Source organism: Pelodiscus sinensis, chromosome 16 (assembly GCF_049634645.1).
Source record: "Pelodiscus sinensis isolate JC-2024 chromosome 16, ASM4963464v1, whole genome shotgun sequence".
Taxonomy (NCBI): Eukaryota; Metazoa; Chordata; order Testudines; family Trionychidae; genus Pelodiscus; species Pelodiscus sinensis.
This window is the reverse complement of record NC_134726.1, coordinates 16336477-16354379: the sequence shown is the minus strand read 5'-3', so window position 1 is coordinate 16354379 and position 17903 is coordinate 16336477. Positions and strand designations below refer to the sequence as shown.

Here is a 17903-nt window from a genome sequence, read left to right as displayed (position 1 = left end):
CCGTGGACAGGTAGTTCGAACTACGAGCATTTAAAAATGGCGCCCACCAGGGAACATACAAATGAAACTCGGGATATTTAAATCCCAGGCTTCATTTGCAAGTTTGAATGCCTACATTAGTCACCATAGTTCAAACTAGGGTGTCAGTGTAGACATACCCTAATAGAGGGCTAGTATTTGGGGGTGGGGAAGGGAAGAATGGGAAATTTCTATAGAGTCAGAGGAGGAACTGCAGGAAATCAGTGGAGGAATCTTCTCATCATATTAGATGTCTGTTCACAAATGAAAGGAGTATTAAGAATAAACAAAAAAACCTGGAATGAATAGCACATGAGCTAAAGTATGATTTAATTGGCATGACAGAGACTTGTTAAGATAAATCTTATGACTAGAATATACTGGGCTATTTTAAGACAGGCAGGATACAGTGAGAAGGGGTATTGCATTGTACTCTATGAGTCTATGATTCTAAGCAGGGTCTGAATCAATGCTTCCATTACAGCCAGCTGGAATGGGAAAGGAATCCCAGGTTTCTTGTATAAGATGGTGGAAATGTGTCTGTTGTTTAATTGTACTGTAGTGTGAAGGAAGTGGATTTCTTGTGTGGACTAATCCAGGCTGAGGTTGATGGGGGGGTGGAAGTTGTTGATATCTTGCTCTAATCAGCACTTGTGAAGCTTCAGCTGGAGTATAGTGTCTAGTGTGGGGCACCAAACTGTAAGAAAAACAAATTGGAGAGAATCAAGAGGAGAGCAACCAAAATGATAAATGATTTGCAATACCTGATCTATGAGGAAATGTAAAAAAAGTGTGTGGGCATGTTTATTCTTGAGAAAAGAAGATTGTGGCGGGTGCCTAAAAGCAGTTTTATAATATGTGAAGGGCTGCTATAAAGAGGATGGGGATAAATTGTTCTCTCTGTCACTGCAGGAGAAGAAGTAATGGGATTAATCTGCAGCATGGGAGATTTAGGTTAGCTATTAGGTACACTATTAATTTCCACTTTGCAATTTAAAATATCAATTACCTAAGTTTAACAATACCACATGAGGCAAGCATTATTCTCTATTGTTTAAAGATAAATGCCCTTAAGAATAAAGAGGTCAACTGGTTTTTTGTCACACAGTAAGTACATAGTAGAGCTGAGAAGAAACTCCCTGATTCCATTTTCTTCTCTGACCCCCACGGACTGTATGTTATCATATGCTAAGAAAAAAATTTAAAAATGAAGAGGGTAGGTGACTAAATACCTTGTATTCACAGACAACCCTAACCAAATCATAAGCTGCAGAGGGGTTAGTCTGTAACTGGAAAAACTTAAAAAACAACAAATAGTCTTGAAGCTCCTTAGAGACTAACAAAACACGTTTCTTTTCCTTCTGTTTCCTTCTCTCCTCCCATATCCACCAAATTTTTTAGAAACTGGACCTTTAATAACTCCATTCACCTGAAGAACTGGATTGTGCCCATGACAGCTCAAGACCATCTACATGTTTTGTTAGTTTCTAAGGTACTGCAAGACTACCCGTTGTTTTTTAAGTTTAACCAAATCATAGTATAGTTGCAGTTCAGTAGAGTAAAAAAAAATGCTGAGTTCTAGTCTCACCTCTGAGACTGAACTAGGGTTCCTTATCTGTAAAATGAGGATAACACTCTCTGCTCTATGTAAAGTGCTTTGAGATCCATAGATTAGAAGCTCTATATAATAATTTAGTATTATCCATTGTTTGAAGCTTAATTTTCTTTTTAATCTCTTGGGTTTTGTCTATATTAGCACTTTTATTGGTAAAACTTCTGTTGGCCAGGGGTGTGAAAAAACACCCCTGAGGCTACATCTACACTTCAATATTATTTTGGAATACCAGCTAGCCCATTATTTCAGGTTTGCTATTCTGACATCCCTGTAAACCAAATTCTATGAGGAGTAAAAGACATTTTGGAATAGCACTTTATTTGGAAATTTGGTACTGTGTAGACAACGCTAAATGACAAAATAAGCTATTCTATTCTAAGCATATTTTATTTTGAGTTATGGTGCAGTGTAGATGCACCCTGACTGACACACTGATAAATGTGACAGTGTGGACAGTGCTATATTGATGGAAGATACTCTCCCATTGACACAGCTACGTCCACTCATTGAGTGTGATTAATTATGCCAATGGGAGAGCTCTCTCTGGATGTCTAAAAGTGGACTACATGGAGATTTTACAGTGACATAGTTGCAGCAGTGCAGTTATGTCCTTCCAGGGGTCTCTAGTGTTGACGTAGGCTTGGTTAAGGTTATTCTATCTATTTTAGAGTTTTTACTGGCTGCACATCAAAGCAGCAGTGAACATAATTGCAAATATCAAGCTTCTGTTAGATTTCACATGCTTTTGAAGAATTGCTCTTCCCTAGGAATCCTGCAGCTTGAAGATTACCATTTACCATCTCTCACAAAGTCTCTCATCTCTCTGGAAGTCTTTGCTCTGTGTGTTTGCAGCAGAACTTCTACTGTTAACATTAACACTAATGAATACAGCCCTATAGCAATGCAATCCATTGTGAATAGGTATTTTACTTCTACTTTTAATGTGTCTATAAGCTTTAGTGAAAAGCTAGTGAGGAGGTTAGTTTCATTCCATTAATTGATGATGGTGTTTTAATGCTGGCCTGCACAGGGAAATAAACAGACAAAACCCTTAGCACATACAGTAGAAATAATAAATAAGAGCAGTAACTTTTCATTTTTAGCCCACTTTATGTAATATGTTTGGAGGCATCTGTAGCTCTAAAGGACTGAGTGAATCAGAACTACCTTTGAAAATCAGACAATTACGGTCAGCCTTAATACCATTGTCTACAATACATATTTATAGATTACTTGTGATTTATGAAGGCATTTAAGATGTACATGTTTACATTACATGTATGAAGAAAGAACTCTTCTCATTAAAAAACCTACTCAACCAAGTCTTTCTCTTTTCACATATTTTGAACATGTCATCCTGGTTGCAGATTCTTCTGGTGATTTTTTCCCTAAGAAAATGTGATGTAAATGAAGGAATCGAGGTAACAGGAAAATGTAAACTGATGGGGCTTTTGACTGGATTGTTGCCCAGGCTAACAGCCCTCACTCCACTACAAATTCTAACCACTCTAAGTAACTCTCCTATCGTATCAATGTTACACTATTCAGACACTTGCATGTACAATTATCATGCTTCTCTTAGAGCCAGATTCTACCATCCCAAAAGTAGGAGGAATTAGGAACTCCATTTTCCAGTTGGGAAAGATTCTGGTTCAAGTGTCAGTGTATCAGTAGACAGATCTTTATTAAGAACAGCAGAGCTTTTGGTACCGCTAAAGAAACTTTTATTAATTAATAACGCCATTTAGGGTGAAATTCTGACTCCAGTGAAGTCAGTGAGAATTTTGTCATTGACTTCAGGTGAGACCAGGATTTCAGCCTTAGACTAGGCCTACACTAAAGGGGAAGGTCGAATCAAGATACACAATACCAGCTAGTTAATTAATTGTCTAGAGTCAACATCCCTTAATTGGAGTTTCCCTGCCATCCACACAGTGGGAGGACAATGGGAGTAAACACTCTAGTCAGCTTCCCTTACTCCTTGCAGAAGCAGGAGTACTGGCTGCCAGTGGGAGCACCCTCTGAGTTCAATTTAATGATTCTTAATTAAACCCGCTAAATCGAACTCCAGAAGAGCAATCGCAGCAGTGTCAATCTTCTGCTGAGTGAAGACATATCCTTAGCATTTTAATAGTTGGCAAGGAGTGGGCTTTCAGGCTCACAGTAGTTTGGGAGCTAGTGAGCCTCATTTAAGAGGTCTACAGGAAAGAGGGGAATGAATCCCTTCAACTGCTTACTGCTCTTTCCTGCCCCCAATCCCACCAAATCTCCTCCAGGCAGCAGGAGTAAGGCTTACTTCCTACAGATATACAAACTATATAGCAATGGGAGAGAGCCTTTGGAGGAAGGTATTTTATTTTACTTCTCAAATATATTAATCCTATTCATTTCAATTGTCTCCATACTTCTTGTTCTTAACCTAGTGTGACAGGCACCATCTTGGCTAACACACAAGAGGCTGAAGTAGGCACTTCTCAAGTTCCAAAGCTTTTGGAACTTGAGGTAAAAGCACTCTATCTAGGACTGCAACAGAGTCATATCCCTGTCAGAGGAACACAGAAGTGGACCTGTAACGTACACTCCTTCATTCAATTCATATTAACTTTGGTGGAAAAATTCTACCGTGGCCCCAGACTTCACCTATCAGTTTTGAAGATCAAATGTTTAAATGTTTGTTATTTTGGTGAACGGGGGAAGAATATCAGAAATAAAGGAAACTTGGTTGTAACCTTACATATGGAAGAACTATGGTAGTATTGATCTCAGGCTTTACAAGCAGCAATTAACCCTTTCAGCATTCCTGTGAGATAAATATTATTCCATTTTCGCCTTATACAAATGTGTACATTTAGGCACTGGGCAGTTAAGATTAACACTTTCATGATTAGGCAACTGAATGATATGGTGCTATGCATTTATGGCTCCCCCGAACTCTAGTACATATGACTTGTCCAAGTTCATGGAACTAATCTGTGGTAAAGGGCCAGGACTTCAAGGGCCAGTTCTCCTCTTCCTTATACTGGTATAAATCAATGGTAATTCCAGCGAAGCCAGTATAAAACTGGTGTGAGAAACAAATCAGTCTATAGGTCACTTGGTCTAATGAATAAAGAGCACTCCCTTATTCAACATAAATACAACCCAGCCCAATGTTACTTAATGGTCAGAGTGATCTTCAATGTTTGTAACTGTGTATTGAGCTAATCTCTCTCAAAGTGTGGGAGATTGAGAGTATGGTGATTTGTCCCATATGTACTAAAATATACAGGCAGTCCCCGGGTTACGTACAAGATAGGGACTATAGGTTTGTTCTTAAGTTGAATTTGTATGTAAGTCAGAACTGGCTCCAGATTCAGCCGCTGCTGCTGAAACTGACCAGGGGCTGACTACAGGAAGCTGGAGGCAGAATTGCTCTGCCCCCAGCTTCCTGGAATCAGCCACTGATCAGTTTCAACAGTGGCTGAATCTCGAGCCTGGGACAGAACAGCTGGGCTGCCAGGTAGGTCCCTGCAGGACCAACCTGGCAGCACCCCAGCTGCTCTACCCCAGGGTCCACAACAATGGCCTGGTCTTCTGAGGGGGGGGGGGACACTAGCTGCGCCCCTCCCCCCCCAGCAGACCAGGGACACCCGGAGCAAAGCCGGGGACCCCGCCACCGCTGCGGCTTTGCTCCCGGTGCCTCTGGTCTGCTGGGGACCGTCTCCAGCAGACCAGGGACACCGGGAGCAAAGCCGCAGCGGCGGCGGAGTCCCGCACCTCCCCGGCTTTGCCAGAGCAAAGCCTCAGAGGTGAGGGACCCCTCCGCCTCCCCGGCTTTGCTCCAGATGTCCCTGGTCTGCTGGAGACGGTCCCCAGCAGACCAGGGGCACCCGGGGCAGCTTTTCTCGCCCCGGAGGTCGAGGTGGCGGGACCGCTGTGCTCTGGGCGGTCCCGCTGCCTGCAAGCTCTGGGGCGAGAAAGCCCATTTCGTACGTGCGGATCCGACATAAGTCGGATCCGCGTAACTCGGGGACTGCCTGTATTTAAATCAGGAATTACAGAGACTGTCAAGCGAGGTCAATATAAACAATATATTTAATTCAGGTTTAAGAGATTTCAATTAATGTTTCAAACTGTTTTGAAGAAAGGTGCTGTATAATTGCAAAGTACTATTATTATACTCAAAATGTAGACTCTACTTTCTATTGTGCTAATAAGCAGCACAAGCAAAATCCAAAAGAACTTAGAAATTGTTGTTTGAAGAGGTATCATTTTAAAATATTATTTCAGCAGATTTAGGGCATAAGTAATGGAGGAGGAGGAGAGATTCAAATGAAAGAGAAAATGTTATCACTCTCACTAAAACTAAAGAATGTGTAAATTGAAAATATTTAAATTAACTTTTTGAAATTTATAATAAATTCAAAAGAGCAGACTTAAAAGCCTGTGGTATTTGTTAAATTGGATGCAGATGACATTACCTTTTTAGATTTATAAAGGCATTTGAAAACTGATGCTTTAGAGGATCAGAAGGGAAAAACAAAGTGGATCAAAAAGGATGGTCACTAACAAAATGCAAGGACTTTATGGAATTAGTGAAGGCAGCCACATACTGTTCCATGTTTGGAAGCACTCCAAATTTTTTAAAATAAGATTAGGGTCACTCCTAATTGTTTCTAAAATAAAGGCTTGTGATGCTTATTTGCTCAGAGCCTTCTTTTCTGAGTGATTAGCTTTATGAAGATTAGCTACCAGTAATTTCTGAAATGCCTAATGTAAGGTAATTAGCTCACTGCATGTTTCAGCTTGTGCTGCCCATGAGAGGAGTTTATTGGGTCTCTGCTGAGAGGTGGATTATAGGAGCTATTGCAAACAAGGAAGCAGTAAGTTAAAACAAAGTTAATTCTTCATTCCAAAGTGGCTCTATGTTGGCTTAAAACATTTGGTAAACTAGTGTAGAAAAGCTCACTGTATATTACTGCAGGTGGTAGAAGACATTTAAAAGATCTGAAGAAGTGGGCTGTGCCCACGAAAGCTCATGATACCATTTACATGTTTTGTTAGTCTTAAAGTGCAACCAGACAATTTGTTGTTTTTTAAAGTTTATCCAGTACAGACCTAGTTATACATTTGTTTCTATTTTTGTTCTCCTAATGAAAAGTTTGTGGAACCTATATCTTCTGAATTTTGGCACTTGGACTCAGCATTAATATATCATTGTCATACAGAACATCTACTCAGAGTTGCTTTCTACACAGGACTAACCACAATCCCAATCCAGCAAACATTTACAAATATTTGTATTATGGGTCCATGCACAAGTATGAAGGTTATGAATTAGTGTCTGTGGGAATCAGCTTTTGAATACTCATGGCATCGTATTAAACATGAGCTTAATCATATGGGATGGTGATATTTGCTTCACAGTCCTTGACATTAGGGTTGAAAGACTTTTTTTTAGCATATAACCCTACCTTTTACAGAAAACCCTTTCCATAGATTTTGTCTGTTTTATTATGTGCCAAAAAAAAAAAGCCTCTACTTACACAAAAACCCCTCACCACAGTACATGTCAACATACAGTGACTCAGTTAATAGGTGGGTGGGAGTATATGACAGGTAAAATTTGTTAATGGAAAGGTTAATGTGACTATCAAGCAAATTACCCAGTAGGATTAGAAAGGACTGAAACAACATTTTAAAATACTATTACTAAAAGACAATCAACATATCTAAATATGAGATGTGGAAGAAAATGGTGACTGTTAAAACTTATTTCTCCATACAAAGATGCTATGTAATTTAAACCTAATTTATAAGGGATTTAGACAAGAATATTGTGGTTGCCTTAGGCTATAACCAGCTGCAAGGCTTCAGGATTGCTATAAATAAGGTTGGTTAAAGTTCTTGGATGGGAAGATAAAAACAAATAGAAAGTTTAATCTGGGAAGAAATAGTGTTGAAGCATTATAATTATTGAGAGCCGTTTTTAATATTGTATTAATTTTAATGACCTCATTTATCAAAAGATTTATGAAGAGGATGACTAAACCCTAAATGGAGAGAGTTAAATTATTCTGCCTATAACAACAAAGGATTTCAGGGACTCATGGCTCATGTTTATAACCCGACACACGAAGTAATCTGACTCATAATTCTCTGCTCTGTAACATTAAAAATCAGGGGTGATGCTAAAAATGTCAAGCAATGCTAGAAAAAGCAGAAGAACTAATAAAGCTTGAGTTTAACTCTTTTAAGAAATGTAAAGATGGCTCAGTGGCATTCTAAATCAAAATGTGTCTTATTTTGTTTCCTTTTCCCTATTTTAATATAGGATATCATTAAATTAAACAGAAAACATTTTAATGAACTTTCCTGAAAAGAAAAAGTACAGAAAATTATACCCAGAATATTCATTTTCTTAATAAAATATAGACAGGAAGCAAAAGCAAAAGACTAAATTCTCTTAGTTAAACCCATGAAACCCTGTTCTATTGATTAAATTTGGGTTTTACAGAAATAACAAAAATATTTGTCCCATATTTTTTATTAAAAACAAACCCCGCACAATTACTTTTGTTATATGGAGCAATCTGTGCATTTTCTACTGAAACTGTATTTAAAACATTCATTCTTAATGATATTACAGGGTTCAGGGATATTCTGTATGTTAAAAATGGGGAATAATGCTAGGACCTCTATCCAGTGGTAGATATAGGGCAGGGCGAGCCAGGCAGCCACCCCAGGCCCTGCGCTTCAAGAAGCCCCACACACGCGCTGTGTCAAACGGAGGGGGGGAAGCACCATGAAATTGTGCTGCCTTGGGCCCCACAAAATCCTCATCCACCCCTGCATCTATCACTACAAATAAGTGATATTTGAAAATAAATGATACGTTAAGAATAGTCACTTTAGTTTGAAATCTATTGAAGGGAAGGAGTTGCTCTGAAAGCCAACATAGAAATTAATCTGAAAGAGTTTAATTTACGTTGCATTTCTAGAGTTAGCAGTATCCCTCAATAATGATATAAACTTCAGAACTAAGACATTGAGCTTTTATCTTCAAATGATAGGAAAAAACTATTTTGCCCAATTCATTCCAGAGCTGTTTTATCTAACTACAGATCTCAATACTACATTTTATATACATTCCACATGCAAAAATTTAATGCTGGTATCAGTGGACTCTCCATATGTGGAGCAAGGGAAGAATGGGCATTGCCAATAAGACAGCTGCAGCATGAACTGAAAAGAATGTTGTCCTATTTTTGAGAAGAATGTGTATCACAAAATTGATTTATTTATTACACTTTTTAAAAAATCATGTACCTTTACATCCCATTTCTTCTTTCCTTGTGTTGATGGCTATTGGAAAAGCATCTGATGAAGTGGATTGGGAGATTCTGTTTCAAATCTTATATACATTTAATATGGGCATTGGATTTGTCTGTTGATTTTACATTTTATACCCTAAATTCCACAACACTAGGTATGACAGGGTGTTTTGGAATTCGTTCACTTTGTCTAAAATAACAAGGAGCATTATCCTCTCTCCTTTGCTATTAAATTTAGTCTGGGGCCATTTGTAAAATAGGTGTAAAAAATACATAAAAAAATAAACATTTTATTTTGACGGTTCTATGCTTCTGGTGACATCTCGCTGTACAGGTACTAAACACGTTAACTGCTAAAAGCCTTCACTAGGAAGTTAGGGTATTTTATTTTGGTACATATTTTTTTCCAAATGTAACATTATTTGTAATAAGTATAAATTACTTGACATGACTAATTTATAAACTGATCACATTTGTTATTGATCATTTCAATGCATAAGTGAAAGTGCTAGCCACTAGAGAAGCAACCTACAGGTTTGGGGTTCATGGCAAAAAGGAAGTTGCAAAAAAAAAAAAAAAAACCAATTTTACTGTGTGGTTTCCTGCAACCACAACATTCTCATTATCTCAGGATGGGTCTGTTCCCTGAACAGACTTTAGCCACAATAGAAGCAGCCCTCTGCAGTACTTCTATCATTTTATAGTAATTAACTCCAATCATATTTCCAATCATGATGTTAATTGCTTGGCAGCTCCTTAAATGAGGGCATAAACAACTATGGTAAATTTTCTGCTCAGGGAAATATATAACCCTCTTCTGACAATCACTATATAGGGTCTAAACACAACATCACAAGACTATTTACACTTGTTACTTTACAAATATTCTCTAGTTCTCAGCATCCTTGTGCATCAGGTTAGTATTGCTACTCCCATATTACAGATTGAGAAGCTGTGAAAGAGAGACTTAGGGTATGGCTAGACTACAAGCTTTTGTTGGAAAAATGTACACAAAAAAGGTACGCAAAATGTGCTACAAATTTTGCGTACCTTTTTCCGATTCTTTTGTTGGAAGAGGTTTTCTGACATTTGGCCCATCTAGAGTGGGCCAAATGTTGGAAAAAACCCTCTTTCAAAAGCCCCCTTCTTCTTTGTAGAACAAGGAATACAGAAAGAACATGTTTGCTCTTTTGCAAAAAAAAAAAAAAAAAAAGCAGGAGAGCAAACGCATTCCTTGGAGGCAGTGAAGCTTTTTCGGGATACCAGAGTGTCAGGGGGTACACCCCTGATGGGGGTTGCGGCCCCCTTCTACTGGCCCATGTCTCGGTCCGGGCCTCTCTCTCCGGGTCTATACAGTACCCAAAGTCTCAAAAGTCCAAGTCCCTCTATCAGGGCATATACGGTACTAAAGGCCTAGCCACTCAGAGAAGCCTCTCCTGGCCTGGGGTCTGATTGTCCAAGGCAGGGGGAATGGATGGTAGAGGGACCTGGGCCCTCCCTCTCCACCGGGTCCCAGCCCAGGGCCCTTTAGGCAGGGCCTATGGCTCCTGCCAGCTCGGCGGGGGATCCGGCCGATACAGGCCGAGCCAAACTTTGTATCCTTTGCCCTGGGCTGCTTCCTACCGCGCCCTGGTTCCCCTTCGCCTCCGAGGCCGTACCTGTCGGGGTTGCAGACACGCTCCTGCCTTCCTGAGTCGGCGGCTGCTTGCTCTGTGTCAGGGTCCGGCCTGGGTGGCGACTCTGGTCCCAGCTGCTGCAGAAACACTGGCCTGGCCTGGCCTCCTCCCTTACCCTGAGGTCTCCTTGACTGCAGGGCTCCCTCTGCTTTTATACCCGGCCTCTGCTGGGAGCATGCCCAGCAGGGTCAGAGGGGCGGGGCTTTCTCTGCCAGCTGGGCCTGGGCTACCCCCTGTCTGTCAGTGCGGGGCCTGTCCGCCCCGTCACACAGAGGTATCCCAAAAAACCTCTGTAGTCTAGCTATACCCTAAGTGACATGGCTGAAACCACAAAGAAAGTATCAAAAGAGGAAGGTAGAGTTCGGAAGATGCATCATTAACCTTCTAAATTCAGTAGCAAACTCCCATTAATTTCAACAGGACTAGGTTTTCAGCTCAGGAGTTCCTAGCTCTGAATCTTCTATGACACTTGTTCTAGCTACTGTACTGCAGCATTAGTAGAAGTCAAGTAAGTAAATAATAAATAAATAAATAAAATAAATTGGGGGTTTTTTCAGTGCTCATTTTTCCTCTAAGAGGTGATTGTGATGTTGCCCTAACAGTGAGAATGAAAACAATGTCCTGACAAATGAAATTCATCATAGTGCCTTAATCTTAGGATATGTCTACACTGCAGAGAAAAGTCAGAATAAGATACGCAAATTGCAAACCGCAATTTGCATATCTTTTCCCACATTTTTTCCAAAACAGGCTTTTCCAAAATTTGGCCCATCTGCACGGGGCCAAGTTTCAGAAAAAAACTCCTATTTTGGAACATCCCTTATTCTTCTCACTGAGAGGAATACAGGGAATACAGGGATGCTGAAAGAACACGTCCGCTTTTTCAGAAATTGTTACCGGAAAAGCTCTGCAGTCTAGACATAGCCTTAGTCTGTGATTAAAACAGCACATACACCAAAGATTTATTTGGTGATTGGTTTGGATTTTTTAAAAATGTAATTGAATGTAAAATAAAATGGGTGTACAGGAAAATTGATAATGAGAAGGCTATAAAAGAAAGGCATTTTATCATAATATGAGGAAAAGTATATTCAGTTTTCACTAACTCTTTCTAACTTTGAATACCTCCATCAAGTTAACTATGCCTTTTTTCATTCACATTCTTCTAAACTTCAGTCTCTCAGATCAAATGTTAACGCTGCCTCTCCACGAGCCATTCTGTGGATCTTCCTGACCCCTTTCTTATGCTGAGGCCACCAGAACTGAACATGATGCTCTACCTAAATGTTTCATGGTGGGATACAAACATATATTCTTTAAGGTTGTCAACCTCTTACCGCAAAAATGAAATAAGAGAAAGTAGAGGGGCAATTTGAGGTAGGAGTTATGATACCTCCATCTCCCCTCAAGAGCTTTTTAGGAGATTTAGTGCAACCTACAGAATAAATGAAAAAGCAAATCGATGTTGGTTTTTGGCTTTATTTTTAAATTATTGCACTGGATCGTGAAATTAAGCTCAGCAGGAAAGGAAGATCCTGTACAGAGTTCCAAAGTTATTGCATGCTCTGGTTAATTGTGCCATCCTGTAGTGGCTGATTAGCATAATTAATCTAAACCTCTGATTACCCCAAGGAGGGAGATATTCCTGAATGTACAGGTGAGAGTTAGTGGATGACTCTCTCAGAGGCAAATATACCATAGCTAATAGTAAAGAATTCAGATACTTGTTTTGTTTTCATTTTTTTAGATGGAATAAGAGGGGAGTTGAGATAATGCAAGGAGAGCCAATTTTAGCCCTTTAAAGTATAAGATAAGAGGACTGCTTAGTGATAAGTTCTGGATTGTAGGAGGAATGGCACTAATAAGACAAGGGAATCAAGTCTACCTATTGGCCCAAGAACCCTATTATACATCTATCTATACATGAAAACCACTACCAGATACCCTGGAGAGTGAGCCCAGCAAGAAGTTTGAACAAATCAAATGCTGATAAGATTAGTGTATGCACATATTGTTTAATATGATTACTAAAAATTTGTATTATAGTAGCACTAGATATATAGACACTAAGGCAGGAATCGTAAAATCACAAAATTTTAGGACTGGAAGGAACCTTGAGAGGACATCTAGTCCAGTCTCCTAAACCCAGGGCAGGATTAAGTGTTATCTAGACCATTCCTGGCAAGTTTCTGTCTAAGATTCTATAACTCCCCAAATAATTCCCAGTGTGTATCTTTTAGAATAACAGCCAACCTTGTTTGGAAAAGTATTAGTGATGGAGAATCCACCATGATCCTTGGTAAATTGTTCCAATGGTTAATTACTCTTAACATTTAAAAATTATTTATTTCCAGTCCAAATTTGTCTAGCTTCAACTTCCAGCCATTGGATTATGTTATACCTTGCTCTGCTAGACTGAAGCACTCATTGTTAAATATTTGTTCCTCATGTAGTTATAGACCGTAATCAAGTCACCCCTTCACTGTCTGTGTGCTAGACTCAAAGATCTCAATCTATAGCAGACTTCCAATAATCCGGCACCTTTGGGACCTAGGTGATGCCAGATTACTCGATAAACTGGAGTATCAGGAGGTACTGCATAATCCCAACCCAATCACCGTATTCCCCCCAACCTTATGCTTGGGTCCCGGAGCCACCAGTACAGCTACATGTCTCCCTCCAGGCACTAGGGCACATGTGCTGAGTGGCCGGCTTTTCAATGAGCTGGCTGAGACACCGTGCATAACCCAATCCACCTCCCCTTCTCCTTCCCCGGAGCCAAACACCTCCCCTCCCTGCTGTAACCTAATCCCACTCCCCTCCCCTTCCCCAGAGCCAAACGCCCCCCCTCCCTGATGTTACACACGTGAGAGCGGCTGAACTGAACAGTTCCGGGTTCCGTCCCAGTTCTGTCAGGAGCGCTTGCTATTTTGATGCCGGACTATCGGGAGTACCAGACAATTGGGTGCTGGACTATTGGAGTTTTACTGTATTTAGTTAATCTCTATAAAGCATGATTTCTAATCCTTTAATCATTTTTATGGCTTTTCTCTAGTTATGAACTTAAAGGCCTCAGCCAAGAGAAAGAAGAACAAAGTTGAACATATTAAAAATTCTTCATTAAGAATTAAAATTATGTGCCCAGTTCCTTACTGGAATAAATCAGGATAACTCCACTGACTTCAACAGAGCTACAGAATTTATAATACCTGAGATTCTGGATCAGTCTTCCTACTATTTAAATATTTATTGTCCATAGATAGTTGTGCCAATTCTGTCCTCTTGGAAGAGAGTTGCAAATGCTTATGAAAAAATCAGTTACTGGACATGACATTTTATAAAGTGAACATTAAATTTGATCCCAGATGAATAACAGGAACAAAAAAGGTGTGCACAAATTGGCAGGTGAGAGATAAATCATATGAGCATTTGGTCAAAAATTTAAGGGTGAAGCAGACAATTTATAAGCAGTTGCACAGGAGTCACACTGCCTTTTTGGTGAAAAAATTCAAATGGTTGCAAAAATATTACACGGGCTGCCATAATGTAGATGGGTTAACAGACATTTCCTCTAATGATAAAATCACCTATTCTGAGCAGAGTGCAGGAAGCACACAGCCTTCGGCAATGCAACCTGAAAAGTCTGAGCAGTTCATTAAAATGTGGAAATGTTCTCCTTTTTCTCAGGCATCAGGTTTCCCAACCTTGGCCATTGCCTGACTTAGAGAATGATCAAAATGTGGCAGCATACTAGAGAAACTTAAAATTACAGTGCACTTTTCACTCTACTGTCCATTGACTCAAAAGGAGCAGCTGATATTTTATTCATATCCTGCATTCATCAAAGCTTCTGAATATACACTATTAATTTGCCCTCAAAGTCTTTACATGACAAGCATATAAATAATTGCCTTGTAACAGCACTTTGAGTTTTCCTTCACCAGACAAGGTGATACCTCAGACGTAGTTTAAGTGCATGACTAATCCATTGTAGGAAAAGCTTACTCCTGGGGTGAGGAGGGGAGGTATGCTCCAATAGCACTGTATGGATGAGATAAATGTAAAGTGTCCAAGCAGGAAAGTCTCCATGTTTGCTGCACACCATTCAGATGAGTTCTGTGCCAGCTTATTCAGAGTGCTGACTGGTGTCTGGGGAGAGGCTACTGGACGTATATAAGTACCAAGTGCAGAGAAATACACATATATGGTTCACTAGTGGATAGTGTCCCCTCATGCAGCACATAGTTGGCAATAGCAGTCAAAGAGGGTTGTGCCCATGGGCTGGAGACTGCCTTGCTTGAAAATCCACTTTAGCTTCCTGCATATAGTTCACTTACTTGTATTACATGCAGTGAGGGATAAGCTGGTCTCTGTGTGCATTATACAGAATGAAAGGCAGACAGGTAGTTGTGGGCTCATCTCATCTGAACAAGTGGGTATTGCCCATGGCAGTTCATGATACCATGGATCTATTTGTTATTCTCTAAGGGTACATCTACACTGCACGGCTCTTTCGGAATACTGGAAGTATCCCAAAATAGTCTACACAAGCCACCTGCATTTCAAAATATTTTTTGAAATAATGGGCACGCTATTTCACCATCCTGGTAAACTTCATTGAATGAAGGATGAAGGATTGTTTGAAATAGCACATTATTTTGAAATTTGGTGCTGTGTAGACATGATAAATTTCAAAATAAGCTATTTTGAAATAGTTTCGAAATAAGATATGCAATTTGCATAGCACAAATTGTGTATCTTATTTTGAGTTTAGGGTGCAGTGTAGACACACCCAAAGGTGCCACAGTGCTACCCATTGTTTTTAAAATTACAGACTAGTATGTTAACCCTCTGAGATTTTCATTTATTGTAATATATTCAGTAAGTTAGTCTGTACTAGAAAATAAGATCAAGCCAAAAATGCCATTTATAGGTGTGAAATATCCAAATCCCTGAGTGACAGAGTTAAGATGACCTAAGTCCTTATGTAGATGGAAGAATTCTTCTGTTGACCTAACTACTGCCACTATGGGAAATGGGTTTATTACAGTGACAGGAAAATCCTTCCATATTTAGGTTTACATAAGTTGCCTTACATCTACTTAATTCTGTAGTATAGCCAAGGCTTGTGTCTGCACTGAAGTGCTGCAGCTGTGTTCCAGCAGCATTTTAAGAGTAGTCATAGCCTATGTGCATCCATACATTCTGAACAGTATGGCTTCCTCAGCCCATTCTCCTAAGAAGCATTCACTGCAATGTGAAGTGAATCAGTAACCGGTACCCCACATCTGTTATTGTCACTGATTCAATAAAGCAGCTTGCTTTATTTTTCACTGTCAGCTCTCTAGCATCAAGCAGTTTACTTTGCTGAATTTAACCACAGATCCATTTTCTATGTTTAAGAATCAGGCCAGCTAGATGCCAACATGATTTTATAACAACTCTACAAATTAAGACAAGAAACAGCCTTATATGTTAAGACTGAGATTAACTCTTACTTGGCAAACTGAGGCTATACAGTATGGCTACGTATAGACTGGCATGATTTTCCGGAAATGCTTTTAACGGAAAAGTTTTCTGTTAAAAGCATTTTTGGAACAGAGCATCTAGATTGGCACAGACGCTTTTCCGCAAAAGCACTTTTTGCAGAAAAGCGTCCGTGCCAATCTAGACGCACTTTTCCGCAAAAAAGCCCCGATCGCCATTTTCGTGATCGGGGATTTTTTGTGGAAAACAAATCTGAGCTGTCTACACTGGCCCTTTTGTACAAAAGTTTTGCGCAAGAAAAGACTTTTGCCCAAACGGGAGCAGCATAGTATTTCCGCAAGAACATTGACAATCTTACATGAGATCGTCAGTACTTTTGCGGAAATTCAAGCGGCCAGTGTAGACAGCTGGCAAGTTTTTCCGGAAAAGCGGCTGATTTTCCTGAAAAACTGGCCAGTCTAGACACAGCCTATGTTTATTGCTATCTGAAATGGCTCCAAACTGCCATATTTGGGTTTAGGTTCTGGCATCCCCAAAGTTCAAAGTTGTCTGAGCAACACCAATGTTCCCTCTCATATTTTCCATCCATGTGTGGATTTTTTCCATCCATGAGCAGATACATTTTTTGTGTGCACCAAGGCATGTGTAAATGTGCACCACGGGGAGAAACCCAAACCTAGCTGTGGTGCTCTGCTAATCAGGTGGACTGCATAAGAAACTCTCCTGAGCAGCCACACAAGCACACAGCTTAAAGGGAACACTGGCCACACCAATCTCTAAGCAACTCAAGTACTTCTCTTATACTCTCACTCATTAACTTTGTTATTTTCAGCATGGCCAACTACTCACTGAAAACTAGTCTGTGCTTCAGTTTGTGCAGACACCGGACTCAAAGGGAATGCTCTCCATGGGCACAGTAATCAATACAGCCTGTAGCATTAGACACCTATTCAGATTCACCTATTGAGTGTTTGCTCTCCGGTTATACTTTACCAGCTTACCCTGTCTTCCTGCAACAAAACCTTAGTAACTGAGCAGTGCACAGGTGAAAGCCACAAGGGTCTGATGCAGAAGTTTCCCCCCACCCTGCAGAGCATTGCAACCACAACTAAGAAATAATAGCAGGCAATTTTGTGCAAATATGAAACATTTGTCACACCCATTAGCCCCACTGCACATGTGCTGGAACACCACAGGGCTCCCTGAAGAGTATGCCTCTGTGGCACTCAGGGAATGAGACCCTTTGTGTAGAGCTCCAAGCATTCTGAACTCTCCCCTTTTCCCCTAGCAAGCACAGTGTCACCAGATTGACCCTTAGGACTCTTTGCAGCAGCAAAAAAGAAGAGGAAGTTTAAGTCCTATAGAATAAAATCATAGAATCCTAGAATCCTAGGGCTGGAAGAGACCTCAGCAGGTCATTAAGTCCAGTCCTCTGCCCAAAGCTGGACCAACTGTAACTAAATCATCCCAGCACGGGCTTTTTCAAGGCAGGACTTAAAAAAAACTCTAGGTATGGAGATTCTGCCACCTCCCTAGGAAGAAAGGACCCATTCTAGTCCTTCACCATCCTCCTAGTGAAATAGTTATTCCTAATATCCAACCTAGATGTCCCCCACTGCAACTTGAGACCATTGCTCCTTGTTCTGCCATCCGTCACTACTGTGAATAGCTTCTCTTCATCCTCTTTGCAACCTCTCTTCAGGTAGCTAATGACTGCTACCAAATCACCCCTCATTCTTCTCTTCTGTGGACTAAACAAGCCCAAATCCCTCAGCCTCTCCTCGTAAATCATGT

The 17903-nt window shown here is 40.2% G+C and overlaps 1 long non-coding RNA gene across 1 annotated transcript in view; it reads right to left on the bottom strand.

Moving 5' to 3' along the window:
* Positions 1-230: 230 nt before the first annotated feature.
* Positions 231-17903, bottom strand: part of LOC142818540 (uncharacterized) — a 166417-nt gene continuing 148744 nt past the window's right edge. Inside the window, exon 4 of the long non-coding RNA XR_012896046.1 lies at positions 231-715. This is a non-coding gene — a long non-coding RNA (uncharacterized LOC142818540). The remainder of the gene's footprint in view (positions 716-17903) is intronic.